Source organism: Acomys minous (assembly GCF_964271855.1).
Source record: "Acomys minous genome assembly, chromosome: 4".
Classification (NCBI taxonomy): Eukaryota; Metazoa; Chordata; class Mammalia; order Rodentia; family Muridae; genus Acomys; species Acomys minous.
The window spans coordinates 100,375,766-100,388,916 of NC_140486.1; the positions used below are offsets into that span (position 1 = coordinate 100,375,766).

The 13,151-nt window shown below is 45.8% G+C and overlaps 2 protein-coding genes across 2 annotated transcripts in view; one reads left to right on the forward strand and one right to left on the reverse strand.

Annotated features, from left to right (window-relative positions):
- Nucleotides 1-3,437, reverse strand: part of PLCD4 (phospholipase C delta 4) — a 29,225-nt gene extending 25,788 nt beyond the window's left edge. The window contains exons 1-4 of the mRNA XM_084778558.1: nt 2,980-3,437; nt 2,601-2,684; nt 2,091-2,227; nt 1,630-1,777 (exon numbers count right to left, since the gene is read on the reverse strand). The gene's annotated coding sequence lies outside the window, so the exon portion shown is untranslated. The remainder of the gene's footprint in view (nt 1-1,629; nt 1,778-2,090; nt 2,228-2,600; nt 2,685-2,979) is intronic.
- Nucleotides 3,438-13,127: 9,690 nt separating this feature from the next.
- The window catches only part of USP37 (ubiquitin specific peptidase 37), an 89,031-nt gene continuing 89,007 nt past the window's right edge, over nt 13,128-13,151 (forward strand). Inside the window, exon 1 of the mRNA XM_084778471.1 lies at nt 13,128-13,146. The gene's annotated coding sequence lies outside the window, so the exon portion shown is untranslated. The remainder of the gene's footprint in view (nt 13,147-13,151) is intronic.

Consider the following 13,151-nt stretch of genomic DNA (forward strand, 5'->3'; position numbering starts at 1 on the left):
ACTCCACTCTGCTCATTCAAGTCATACTTTTTGTTTTCTCCTCTTCTCAGCCTTTTCCTCATCCTTTTTCTCCATCACCTCTTCCTGCCATTGCTCTCCTTCATCTCCACTAAATCGCTACAGCTCTGGTTCTCAACCCCTTTAAGGAGCTTGAGTCTATAGTCCAGGAAAGAGGACACTTTGGTTTGGATACAAAGTAACATGCCTCTCCTTTCGGCCTCATTTTCCCTGTAACCTAGGAGACTGACTAAACAAAGTGCCCAAAGACTATGTTAGAACCTAAGTGTTCTAGGGCTTGGTGCTTCCGCTGGTGCCTGAAAGGAAGATGGTTTACAATGGATGCAGGTGCAGTGGGGTGAGAAGAGATAAAGGGTTTGGGAGAGGGGTGGTATCAGCAAGGACACAGAGGATAAAAATCTAAAAGTAAGAGAGATAGGTTCCGCCGGGAACGATGGTAATCTTAACACTTGGGAGGTAGAAGCCGAAGGATCAGGTGTTCAAGGTCATCCTTGGCTATATAGGAAGTCTGGGGGGCAGCCTGGGCTCAGAGAGGGGAGGGGAGATTAACACATATCCATATATTTGGGATCTTTGAGGATAAAGATAATTCCCTCTGTAATAACAGACACAAACATTCCTAGTACTAGTGAGCCAGTATTACAGAGCAATCAAAATTTGGTCCTCTACTTCCAAGGAGCTCTCTACCACCCTCAGATGGAGTTAGGAAGTGTCAACACATGTGCTGAGTTAGGCTGTCTCAAATTTCTCTCTGAGGGGCAGGGAGGAAGAGAATATTTTGTTTATGTTATATGGGTTATGTAGGCATAGGTTATAGCTAACCTGTTTCAGATGAAGTGGGTAGGATGGCTCTGGTCCCAGGTCATAGCCCTTAGAATGTTAGAACTTGAAGGCTTGCTTACAACACGTAGAGTCCAGAGAATTGAGCCTCGATCAATTATCTCCAGAAGAGTGTCTTAGAATTTGCCAGATCAAAATTTCCAAGGATGAGGAGAGAATGTGTAGCGGGCACCCTAAGAAGCACTCCTGGCACAAAGGCAACTCTGGGAAGCCCTCAGTTCTTCTGTTACAGATCAGGAAGTTGTCTGTGGCCTGATGTCCCACAGCACAGACTATGCTGGTGCACCAAGAACTTGCCGTGGCTCATTAAGCAAAAACAGAGCACAGAACTCAAACCCAGACTCCTTCCAAGGATGTCTTAAAATCATCTCCCTATTACGAGGAGTTCTGATGCATTGTGGGGCTTGGACACCCCTCATTTGGTAATCTTCAACAGTCTATTAATGCATCTTCAATGAGGAGTATTTACTCTAACTCTGCCTCTTGTCTTCCTGGGGTGGTTTCACCTCTGAGAAAAGGCTAGGGTCAGCACTCATGGCCCTGGACAGCTAAGAGGTTTCTCTCTAGAAGAGTGATTGACACAGCCAGGAAGAAAACCATTTAAGAGTCAAAGAGGGAGACCCAGGATGGAGGGAGGGAGCCCTTTGGAGCCCCAAGTTAGGAAAACGAGCCTAGTTTAAGCTAACCAGGTTAGGTATGCATCTGTAGGGCTTTTAGGATTCAGGCGGGACTCAGCTTAGGCAGAGGTTGGGTAGAGCTCAGGATCCTTACCGTGGGTAGGATAGTAATCCTGTGTCTGGAAAACGATGCCTCCCGAGCTCTGCAGTGCTCTCCGCCGAAAACGAGAAGACTCAGCCTGGCTCCCTTTCTCCTTTGCACTTGACTGCTTTCACCCTTCGACTGCAGCTTGCTGCTGTAACTGGAAGGGTTACAGCCAAGGAGGAGCAGGGTGAGGAGAGATGTGACCGCTGCTTTCCCTCAGGCCTGCCGATCCAACTCTTAAAGGCCCAGGACACTGGTCAACAGGAGGAGTTGTGGGGGGTGGGGGTGGGGTGGCAGAAAGAGATTAATGGACCAGATTGAGGTTGACATGCAACACATCTCCAGGGAGAAGGAGCCTGGCTGCCTTTTATCTTGATGCTTCCCCACCCAGCCGCTTTCCTGACCCCAATCCTGCAATTGCTCTCAAAGTGAAACCCAAGGCCTGCCTAGTGCAGTGCTTTGTGAATCACCGCTTTTCATTCTGTGCGTCTGTGTGGAATACCGCTGCTTTTGCCCTCGTTTCATCTGGCTGCTTTCCAGGGCGTCGCTTTCCACCATCTTGCTCCTGTGTTTTTGCGTCCCGTCTTGCAAGGCAATCAGTCTGAGTCTGTAAAATACAGGAACAGAGAAAGACAGGAGAAGGGAAAAAAAAAAATCATGAGTTTGAAGGGATGAGCTGGGCGTGGGGACGCATGCATTTAATCCCAGCCCTTGGGAGGCAGAGGCAGGCGGATGGATCGCTGTGAGTTCGGGACCAGCCTGGTCTACAAAGCGAATACAGGACAGCCAAGGCTAACACAGAGAGTCCCTGCCTCGAAACAAAAACAAAACAAAAACAAACCCCCCCAAAACGAGAGTTTGAGGGGATGGTGTCTGGGCACCTGTGTGAAAGAGCTCATATATATGATGGGTGTTTGTTTGCTTGTTCTTTTGAGACAGGGTCTCCCGTGGCCCAGATTAACCTTGAACTTGATACGTACTTGAATTTGATATGTAGCTGGGTTTAAGAGCCTCCTGCCTCCACCTCTTGAGTGCTGATGATAGTCAGATGTGTACTGCCATGTCTAGTGGTAATGAGGAGGAAACACAGATCTTCACGTACACTGCGCAAGCGCTTTGCCAACTGAGCTACAGCCTCAGAGCCCCCACCTCAAAGGCCCTCCTTTCCTTTTATAATCATTTGTTCAGTGCCAGGATATTTATTTATTTTTGAGATTGGGAGGGTCTTGTTAAGTAGCTCAATTGGCCTTGAACTCACAACTCCCCAGCCTCATCATCCTGAGTGTTAGGATCATAGGCGTGGGCCACTACTCCTGGCCACACATAACAAAGGTGTGAGCAGAGATGAAGCAAGCTCACCATACGTCTGTATTCAGGTCAGAGGACTCTTTCAGGAAAGGCCACACCCACGCTCCCATGTGCGTTTCTATTTTGTACTTAAAAAAAAAAAACAATGGTAACAACATCTTTTAGTAAATTCCAACTTTGCTTAAAAACAAAACAAAACAGAGCAAAGTGGAGCTGGAGGACGTCCACAAAGGAATGAGCTCCTTCCAAGGCTGAATGACCAGGTAGCTGGCACAGAAACCAAGATGGAGGAAAGAGAACCAAATTAGGAGAGGAAAAAGGAATTGTAAATGGTTTTCCTGTGACCCCATACTTCATAATAAAACTGAGGTAAGGGAAGTTTCTAGAGTACTCTAGACTCAAGTTGGCAGTGAAGACAACCTGCCCTTGTATATTCCCAAGCACCACAGCTGGACTCAGCTTTTGCTTTGCCTTTGGGAGGCTGTCAGGTGAGGCTTCTCTGAGCCAGTGGGTGACAGTTAAGGCAGTTGTGGGCATAGGGCATTTGCATGGAACTCCTGTGAGGTTCTTTTTCGGCTGTTCCCTCTGGTCACAAGCACAGAGGGAACTAGCTTTGTGAGATGGGCATGAGTGTTAGTGTGGCTGCCTTCTAGCTGTCTCTCATAGTCCCCTCAAACACCTCTAATAGCCTGCCATTAGTGGTTATTTATAGCTACATTTTAAGTTCCATTAAAATAAAATCCTTTTAAGTGATGACTACAGAAGTCAGGATGGCAACGACTTTAGAAAGGAGCTGTGGTAGGATGGGTGCCTAGCTGGGCTAGGGCTGTTTTTAGCCCTCAGTACTAACAGGGATCTTTGTTGTATAATCATTTACGGTCATATATTTTCTTCTTGTAGGACTATATTGCTTCTATTATATTTTATAATGGAAGGGATTTAAACTTCTGCAATTAATTTCCTTCTTTCTTTTTTGTTTGCTCCGGCTGGTCCTGGACTTGCTGCCCAAACCGGACCACTTGAGTTTGATAACCAAGATCCACATGGGAGGAGAGAACTAACTTCTAAAGTTGACTCGTGTGTGTGTGTGTGTGTGTGTGTGTGTGTGTGATACACACACACAAACACACATTGGATAAATGTAAAATAAATAAAAATGACTCTTGGATGGAAGTTCCTGGAAGGAATGTGGGAATTTGAATAGATCCAGAGAGACAGCAGACAGGGTTTTGGCACAGGAACGGCCCATGGGCTTTGGTAATTCCTATGTCTGCAAAGATCCTGGCCCTTCCCCCACCCTTGTCTATTATTAACAGATCCAGAAACCTGATCAGGGCAGCGGACAGCAGAGGGACTTTCTGGGAACTATGCCCAGGAAAGGCCTAGAAGCCCTAAACAGAAATGAAGGAGCAGGTGGCAGAGGGGGACCCAAACACGGTGCTCTGAGTCTCCGATCCTTGTCTGTCCAGAGTCCGTTCTTGGCACTCAGGGCCAAGGTCTCCACGTTACAGCCTTCTGCTGCTCAGGACATTCAGGCTGAGGAATTTGAGTCCCCTTTCCTAACTTACTCAACTGAACTCAAATTTCTAAAACAAAGCATCTTTTTTGTACTCAAAAGATAACTCAAGATATTAGGTTGCAGGGCTGGGGAGATGACCCAGTCAGCAAAGTCAGCTGGGCAAGTATGAGGACCTGAGTTTGGATCTCCAAACCACCCCCACCCCACATACAGACACACACACACACACACCACCTCCACCCCACATACACACACACACACACACACACACACACACCACCCCCACCCCACATACAGACACACACACCACCCCCACCCCACATACACACACACACACACACACACACACACACACACACACACACATACCCCACCCCTACCCCACATACACACACACACACACACACACACACCACCTCCACCCCACATACACACACACACACACACACACACACACACATACACACACACACACACACACACACACACACCCCACCCCCGCAAAAGCCAGGTACAGTGTTGGGGGGGGGGGCAGGGACAGGATGATGTCTGGGGCTTGCTGGCCAGCTAGTCTATCCAAATGAATGCACTCTAGGGTCACTGAGAGATGGCCCACTGAGAGAGAAGGTGGGGTCTGGGAGATGGCCCAAGGCTAAAACACTTGCTACAAAAGCCTGGTGACCTGAGTTTGAATCCGCAGAGTCCACAGATAACTTGGAGTATTTAGTTCTAACGCTCCACGGTGAGATGGGCAGAGGAGAAGCTCGGGGGCCAGCTAACCTGGTGTGCATACAACAAACACAAAAGATTTGCCAAAACAAGGTGGATGGTGAGAATGGACCTTCACACCTGTGCTCACACTTACGTACATGAACATACACACAGACAGACAGACAGACAGACAGACAGACACACACACACACACACACACACACACACACAGAGGCAGAGCGCTGGGAAGTGTCACCATCAGGAAAATGCTTGCCATGCAGCCATTAATGAGGACCTGCATCTAGGTTCCATAGTACCCAGGGCCAAGGCAGGCATGCTAGCCCATATCTATAACCCTTAGCTGTGGAAGCAAAGACAGGCAGATACTTGGAACTCATTGTTTGGCCAACTTAGTGGAAAGGATGAGCTACAGGTTTAGTGAGAGACCTGTCTCAAAATACAAGGTGGGGCTGAGAGGTGGTGGTCCATGACTTTAAACCCAGCATTGGGAGGCATAAGCAGGTGGATCTCTGAATTTGAGGCCAGCCTGATCTACAGGGTAAGTTCCAGGAGAGCCAGGGCTACACAGAGAAACCCCAAAACTGAAACAAAACAACATCAACCCCAAAACCAAAACCAAAACAAATAAAAAACAAGGTGGGGCTGGCAATATGGCTGGAGGTAAAGGCACTTCTTGCCAATACTGATAATAAGTCCAGTACCTAAGAACTCACAGAGCCGGAGAATCAATTTCCAAATTCTACATACCATGGCAGGCATATGCCCGTACACATTTGTACACAGACACACATGCATATTTTTTTGTTTTTTGGTTTTTTTTTTGAGGCAGGGTTTCTCTGTGTAGCCTTGGCTGTCCTGGACTCGCTTTGTAGACCAGGCTGGCCTCGAACTCACAGCGATCCGCCTGCCTCTGCCTCCTGAGTGCTGGGATTAAAGGCGTGCGCCACCACGCCCGGCTTATGCATATTTTTAAAATTAACATAAGGTGAAGAGTGATTGAGAAAGACATCCAACTCTGGCTTCCACAACCACAAGGACATAAGAATATGCACACCGGGCTGGAGAGATGGCTCAGTGGGTAAGAGCACCACCTGCTCTTCCAAAGGAACTGGGTTCAATTCCCAGCACCCACATGGCAGCTCACAACTGTCTGTAACTGCAAGATCTGACACCCCTACACCAATGCACACAAATTTAAATTAAATAAAATATTAAAAAAAGAATATGCACATCTAATATCCAGGTGCACACACACATGCACACGCATGCGCACCCCCCTTCCCCCGCACCACACATTTTCTTCCATTCATCTTCCTTTTTTAATTTTAACTTTTTTTAAAAATTTTTAATTTTTTGGCCTTTTTTTTTTTTTTCGAGACAAGGTTTCTCTGTGTAGCCTTGCCTGTCCTGGACTAACTTTGTAGACCAGGCTGGCCTTGAACTCACAGCGATCCGCCTGCCTCTGCCTCCCGAGTGCTGGGATAAAGGCGTGTGCCACCACTGCCTGGCTTGGCTTTTTTTTTTTTTTTTTTTTTTGGGTTTTTCAAGACAAGGTTTCTCTGTGTAGCCTTGGCCATCCTGGACTCACTTTGTAGATCAGGCTGGCCTCAAACTCACAGCAATCCGCCTGCCTCCGCCTCCCGAGTGCTGGGATTAAAGGCGTGCACCACCACACCCGGCTAATTTTTTGGCTTTTCAAGACAGGGTTTCTCTGTGTAACCTTGGCTGTCCTGGATGGAACTCACTCTGTAGACCAGGCTGACCTCGAACTCAAAGATCCATCTGCCTTTGCCTTCCAAGTGCTGGGATTAAAGGCTTGTGCCACCACGCCTGGCTGAAAATAATTTATTCTTATTTTATGTGCATTGGTGATTTGACTGCACGTATGTATGTCTATGTGAGGGTGTCAGATCCCCTGGAACTGGAGCTACAGACAGTTGTGAACCTCCATGTGGATGCTGAGAATTGAGCCTAGGTTCACTGGAAGAGCAGATGGTGTTCTTAATGCTGAGCCATCTCTCCTGGCTCCCATTCATCTTTCACAAAATGTTCATTCTCAGTGTAAAGGCTCTCCACATCATTTGATGTCCCCTGTAGGTATCATTTTAAGTTATGTATAGTGCTTTTATTTTATTTTACTTTATTTTTATTTTTTGGTTTTTTTTGTTTTGTTTTGTTTTGGTTTGGTTTGGTTTTTCGAGACAGGGTCTCTTTGTAGCCTTGGCTGTCCTGGACTCCTTTGTAGACCAGGCTGGCCTCGAACTCACAGCGATCTGCCTGCCTCTGCCTCCCGAGTGCTGGGATTAAAGGCGTGAGCCACCATGCCCGGCTTGTTTTGTTTTTTTGAGAGAGGGTTTCTCTGTGTAGCCTTGGCTGTCCTGAACTCACTTTGTAGACCAGGCTGGCCTCAAACTCACAGGGTGCTGGGATGACAGGTGTGTACCACAATGCCCGGCTATGTGTAGTGCTTTTATTATGTGGAACACTTGATCCCCGGGAGCTTGAGTTAAGGATGGTTGTTAGCTGATATGTGTGTGTGTGTGTGTGTGTGTGTGTATGTGAGAGAGAGAGAGAGAGAGAGAGAGAGAGAGAGAGAGAGAGAGAGAGAGAGAGAGAGAGATTGATCTCGAGAGAAGAGAAAGAGAAGAGTGGAGGAGAGGAAAGAGAGAGTTGAACCCAGGTCCTTTGCAAGAGCAATGAGTAATCTCTTTCTTAAAAAATATTGGTGGTGGGGGCTGGAGAGATGGCTCAGTGGTTAAGGGCACAGCCTGCTCTTCCAGAGGTCCTGAGTTCAATTCCCAGCAACCACATAGTGGCTCACAACCATCTATAATGTTATCTGATGCCCTCTTCTGCAGATAAAGCACTCATATACAAAAAAGAAATCTTAAAAAAAAAATATTGGTGGTGGTGTAAGCCTTTAATCCAAGCATTCTGGAAGCAGACACAGGCAGACCTGTGAGTTAGTATGTAGGCACACACACATGTAACAGTTAAATTGTACAGGCATGAGTGTTTTGCCTGCACATATGTCTGTGTACATGTGTGCTTGGTACCTCAGTTTGTCAGTTCTCCTGGGACTGGCGTTACAGATGACTGTGGGACACCACATGGGTGCTGGAAATCAAACCCAGGTCCTTTGGAAGAGCAGCCGGTGCTCTTAATCACTGAGTCATCTCTGCATCCTCTCTGCATTCTACAGTAAATACTCTCAACTGCTGAGCCATGTCTCTTAACTTCATTTATTTACGTGTGACACATGGTTGCTTAGATTTGAACGTGGTCTCAAACTACCTAGTTAGTCATGTACTTGGAACTTATGACTTTCTTGCTTCCCCTCCTTGTAAGCTAGGATTACAGGCACGTGCCACTACATCCAGTTTATTGTATGAGTAATTTTTGGAGTCACAACTCCTTTTCTTTAAAAAAAAAGTTTTATTTTATGCTTGTGAATGTACACATTCTGTCTATATGTATGTATGTCCACCACGTGCATGCCTTTGTCCTAGGAGGCCAGATGAGGGCATCAGATGTCCTGGAGCGGAGTTATGAGCAACTGTGAGCCACCATGTTGGTTGCTAGGAACTGAACTCAGGTGAGAGTTGCCAGGGCTTTAAACTATTAAGTCGTCTCTCCAGTCCCATATTATATATATTTTAAAGTTTTGTCTGTATAACGAAGGAACAAACTGTTCTCTATTGACTTTGCCTTCTATGACCTAAATTTGTGATTCTAAACACTTGTAGATTTCTTTGTGGTTTATTTATATCCATCATCATTTTTTGTTATCATATATGGAGGCTCTTCTTCTTTATAACTTTTTTCTTCTTCTCTCCCTTCTCCACCTCCTCACTGGCTGGGAACTGATAACGGAGTTTTGAGACTAGATAGCCCAGTTTCTTTCATCTCAGAGAGAATGGTTTTCTTTTTCCTGGGGTCTCATGTAACAGAGATGTATTTTATACTCTTGGAGCTCCGGGCCTAACTCTGTTTGGCCTTTATCTCCTTAGTGATCACAGACATGTGCTTGGTTTAAGAATAATTTCAACATTTTGAGAGGTTTGCTATAGGATTTTTTTTTTTAAGATTGGCCTTTGCAGGTATTGAAGATGTCCTTGAACTTCTGAACCTCCTGTCACAATTGCGGGAATGTTGAGATTATAGATGTAACTCCAGTTTTGTTGTTGTTGTTGTTGTTTTGTTTGTGGTTTTTTTTTTTTTTTTGAGACAAGGTTTCTCTGTGTGGCCTTGGCTGTACTGGACTCACTTTGTAGACCAGTCTGGCCTTAAACTCACAGTGATCCACCTGCTTCTGCCTCCTGAGTGTTGGGATTAAAGACATAAGCCACCATGCCTGGCATGTTAAATGTTCTTTTCTTCACCTGGATGATTGTTTTCTCCTGTTGTAAACCACAGGGACTGGCTTTGACATATTGAATCAATCTAGTATTTTTGAAATGAACTGGTTAATCTGATATAGCTTTTTAAATTATTTTATTTTTTGTTTTTTTCCAAGACAGGGTTTCTCTGTGTAGCAGCCCTGGCTGTACTGGAACTCACTATTGTAGACCACACTGGCCTAGAACTCAGAGATCCACTTGACTCTGCTTCCCAAGTGCTAGGATTTAAAGCTGTGCACCACCAAGCCCATCCAGCTGTAATACATTATATTTTGAAAATAATTTGTGCCTGCAGAGGTCAGAAGTGGGTATCAGACCTCCCTGGACACGGAACTACAGACACTTGAGAGCTGCTATGTGGGTACTGGGAATCAAATCCAGGTCCTCTGAAGTGCAGGCAGTGCTCTTAACCACAGGGCCATCTCTTCAGCCTTGTTGTTTAGTTTTTGAGACAAGGTTTCACTCTGTAGCCTATACAATCTAGAACCTATGAAGACCTGGCTGGCCTTGAACTCACAGCAATATTTGCCTTAGCTCGCAACTGCATTACAGGTATGGGATACCTTACCCAGTTTCCTATTTTTAATTTTTTTGTTTTTATTTTTTGGTTTTTCGAGACAGAGTTTCTCTGTGTAGCCTTGGCTGTCCTGGACTCACTCTGTAGACCCGGCTGGCCTCGAACTCACAGCCATCTGCCTGCCTCTACCTCCTGAGTGCTGGGATTAGAGGCGTGCACCACCACACCTGGCCAGTTTCCTATTTTCATTTTAAGAAACTGGTCCTCGGCTGGAGAGATGGCTCAGCTGTTAAGGACATTGTTGTTCTTCCAGAGAACCTGAGTTTGATTCCCTGTGTCCACATGGCTCCTCCCTGGTTTAGGTGGATCAATCTCTAAGAAATTCAGGCAAAATGCTAATGTACAGAAAAGGAACAACAACAAAAAAATGTAAAGAAACCAGTCCTCACCACTGGGCACAGCACCACCTGTCTACAAAACCCAGCATTTGGTTAGCTGAAGGAGAATCACAAATTGACAACTACACTGAGCTACAAATGATCTTTTGAATTTTACATCAACGTTCATGGCAGAAGTTGGTCCCCAGTTTTCCTTGTGATGTTCCTGGCAGGTTTTGGTAGATTGATGCTGCTGCTACAAAAGTGAATTGAAATATTTCCTTGTTCTGTTCATAACATTCATCCCATTGGTGATTCTAAGGTATGAAGTGTTATGTACGTGTGGTAGCCAATTGTGATACCTGCACTTGTACATGTGTAGACCGATACTGGGTAACTTCTCTTTTTTTGTTTTTTTGAGACAGGGTTTCTCTGTGTAGCCTTGGCTGTCCTGGACTTGCTTTGTAGATGAGGCTGGCCTTGAATTCTCAGCGATTGATTGCTTCTGCCTCCCAAGTGCTGGGACACTCTTTTAAAAATACTGTGTTTCTATGGGTGCTGCTATGGTCCATGTGTGAAGTTCATAGGACAAATGTGTGGACTTCCTTTCTTCCATGTTTACATGGATTCTGATTCAACCAGGTCCAGCTTACTTTATGAGAAAGGTTGTCACTGAACCTAGAGCTCAGTATTTTGCTTAAACTAGCTGACCAAAAAGCCTCCCAGAATGCACTTGTTTCTGATCCCTCAATGCTGGGGTTTTACACATGCACTGCCAATGGTATTTATGTACATCTGGGTTCAGGTCACTATGTTTATAGTGTTTGCTGGGTAGGCGGTCCTGGGTGGCATAAAACAAACAAACAGGCTGGGCAAACCAAGGTCTATGCTTCAGCTCCTTGGCTCTAGCTTCCTTATCTTCATGATGGACTGTAAGCTCTAATAGGAAATAAGCCCTGCGCCCTCCCCCCAAGTTACTTTTGCTTATGGTCTTATAATAGAAACAAAACTAAGACAGAGAGCAAGCACCTGACTTACTGTGTAAGGTATCTCCTAAGCCCCCAGTGCAAATCCTCACCCCATCATGAAAGTTGTGTATTTAATAATTTGATTACTGTTAGGAATTAAGTTTATTGATGTTTCTCTTTGTTCTGAGACAGGGCTTCTCTGTGTAGCCTTGGCTGTCCTGGACTCACTTTGTAGATCAGGCTGGCCTCGAACTCACAGAGATCCACCTGCCTCCGCCTCCAGAGTGCTGGGATTAAAGGTGTGCGCCACCACCACCCAGCTTCACTGATGTTTTCATAGTTTTTAGTTTGTAGGGGTCCCTCTTTCTTTTTAACTGGCGTTTGCTTTTATTTTTGCTTTCATATTAAGTTTGCTATTTTCTATGTTGATATGAAGTTAGCAATTTTCAGCTGTGATGTGTAGCCTGGATGCTGTATTATGTTGTCTTTCCGTATGTGTGAGCAGGCACAGAGCACAGTGCCCCAATTAAGGTCAGAGGATTACTTGCCAGAGTCAGTGCTCTCTTGGGATTGAAAAGTCACCCCCCCTCCCCAATTCCCAAAGGCAAAGTATACATACACAGCTCTGGCTGTCCTGAAACTCAGAGATCCCCCTGCCTTGCCTTGAGTGCTAGAATTAAAGACGTGTGCCACTACAACCCAGCAACATTGGATATCTTCTATTTCAACTTTATTTTCCTTTTAAAGATAGGGTTGCTACGTACCGTGGCTGGCTTAGAATTCACTGTGATTATGTTTACTAAGTTGGCTTTAAATTCAGAGATTCATCTGGCTCTGCCCCCTGAGTGCCCTGCCATGCCTAGCTCCCATCTTTATTTTTTTAAAGGCTGCTGCCTAGGGCCAGGTACTTGGGAGGCAGAGACAGAGGCAGGTGGATCGATTTGAGTTCAAGGCCAGCCTGGTCTACAAAGCAAGTCCAGGACAGTGAAGGGTACAGAGAAACCTTGTCTAGAAAAACCAAAAAAGAAAGGAAAAAAGATTGCTGCCTTCGCTGGATTGATTGGCCAGCAAGGCCCCCCCCCCCCCCCCCCGCCGTCTTCCTGTCTCTGGTCTGAGTTCTGGGTTACACGTGGGCTGCTATACCCAGCTTGTTTGCTTGGGTGATAGGGAATCTGAACTCAGGTCCTCATGCTTGCACCCCAGCCCCTTCATGGTCTTTTGGCAACAGCTTTGTCTTCCTTTTCCTAGTATTTGAGCAGTAGCAATAGTAAGAGAGGAAATCCTATGTAGACAGAAAGACCTTCTCTGGAGCCAGCAGATGCCTCTCCTTGCCTGCCACACCACTAGAGTAGTACAGGCTCTTTAAAGCCCTTTAAAAAAGAAGCTGGAGCCGGGTGTGGTGGCACAGAGGCCAGCCTGGTCTACAAAGAGAGTTCCAGGACAGCCATGGCTATTACACAGAGAAACCTTGTCTCAAAAAACAAAAACAAAACAAAACAAAAAGAAGCTGGATATGGGCTGGTTGTATCCTACTAAGTCACACTTGAGAGATCAGCTCTGAACATGTCCTGTGAACTCCACAGTGACATTTAAAGCCCATAATAAGCGTAAATAAACGCTACCTCTTTACTTATGGAACGCTCTCCCATTCACAGGACCAGAAGCCAGGAATGAGGTTCTGCTTGTGCAAGAGACACTTTATCAGGTAAG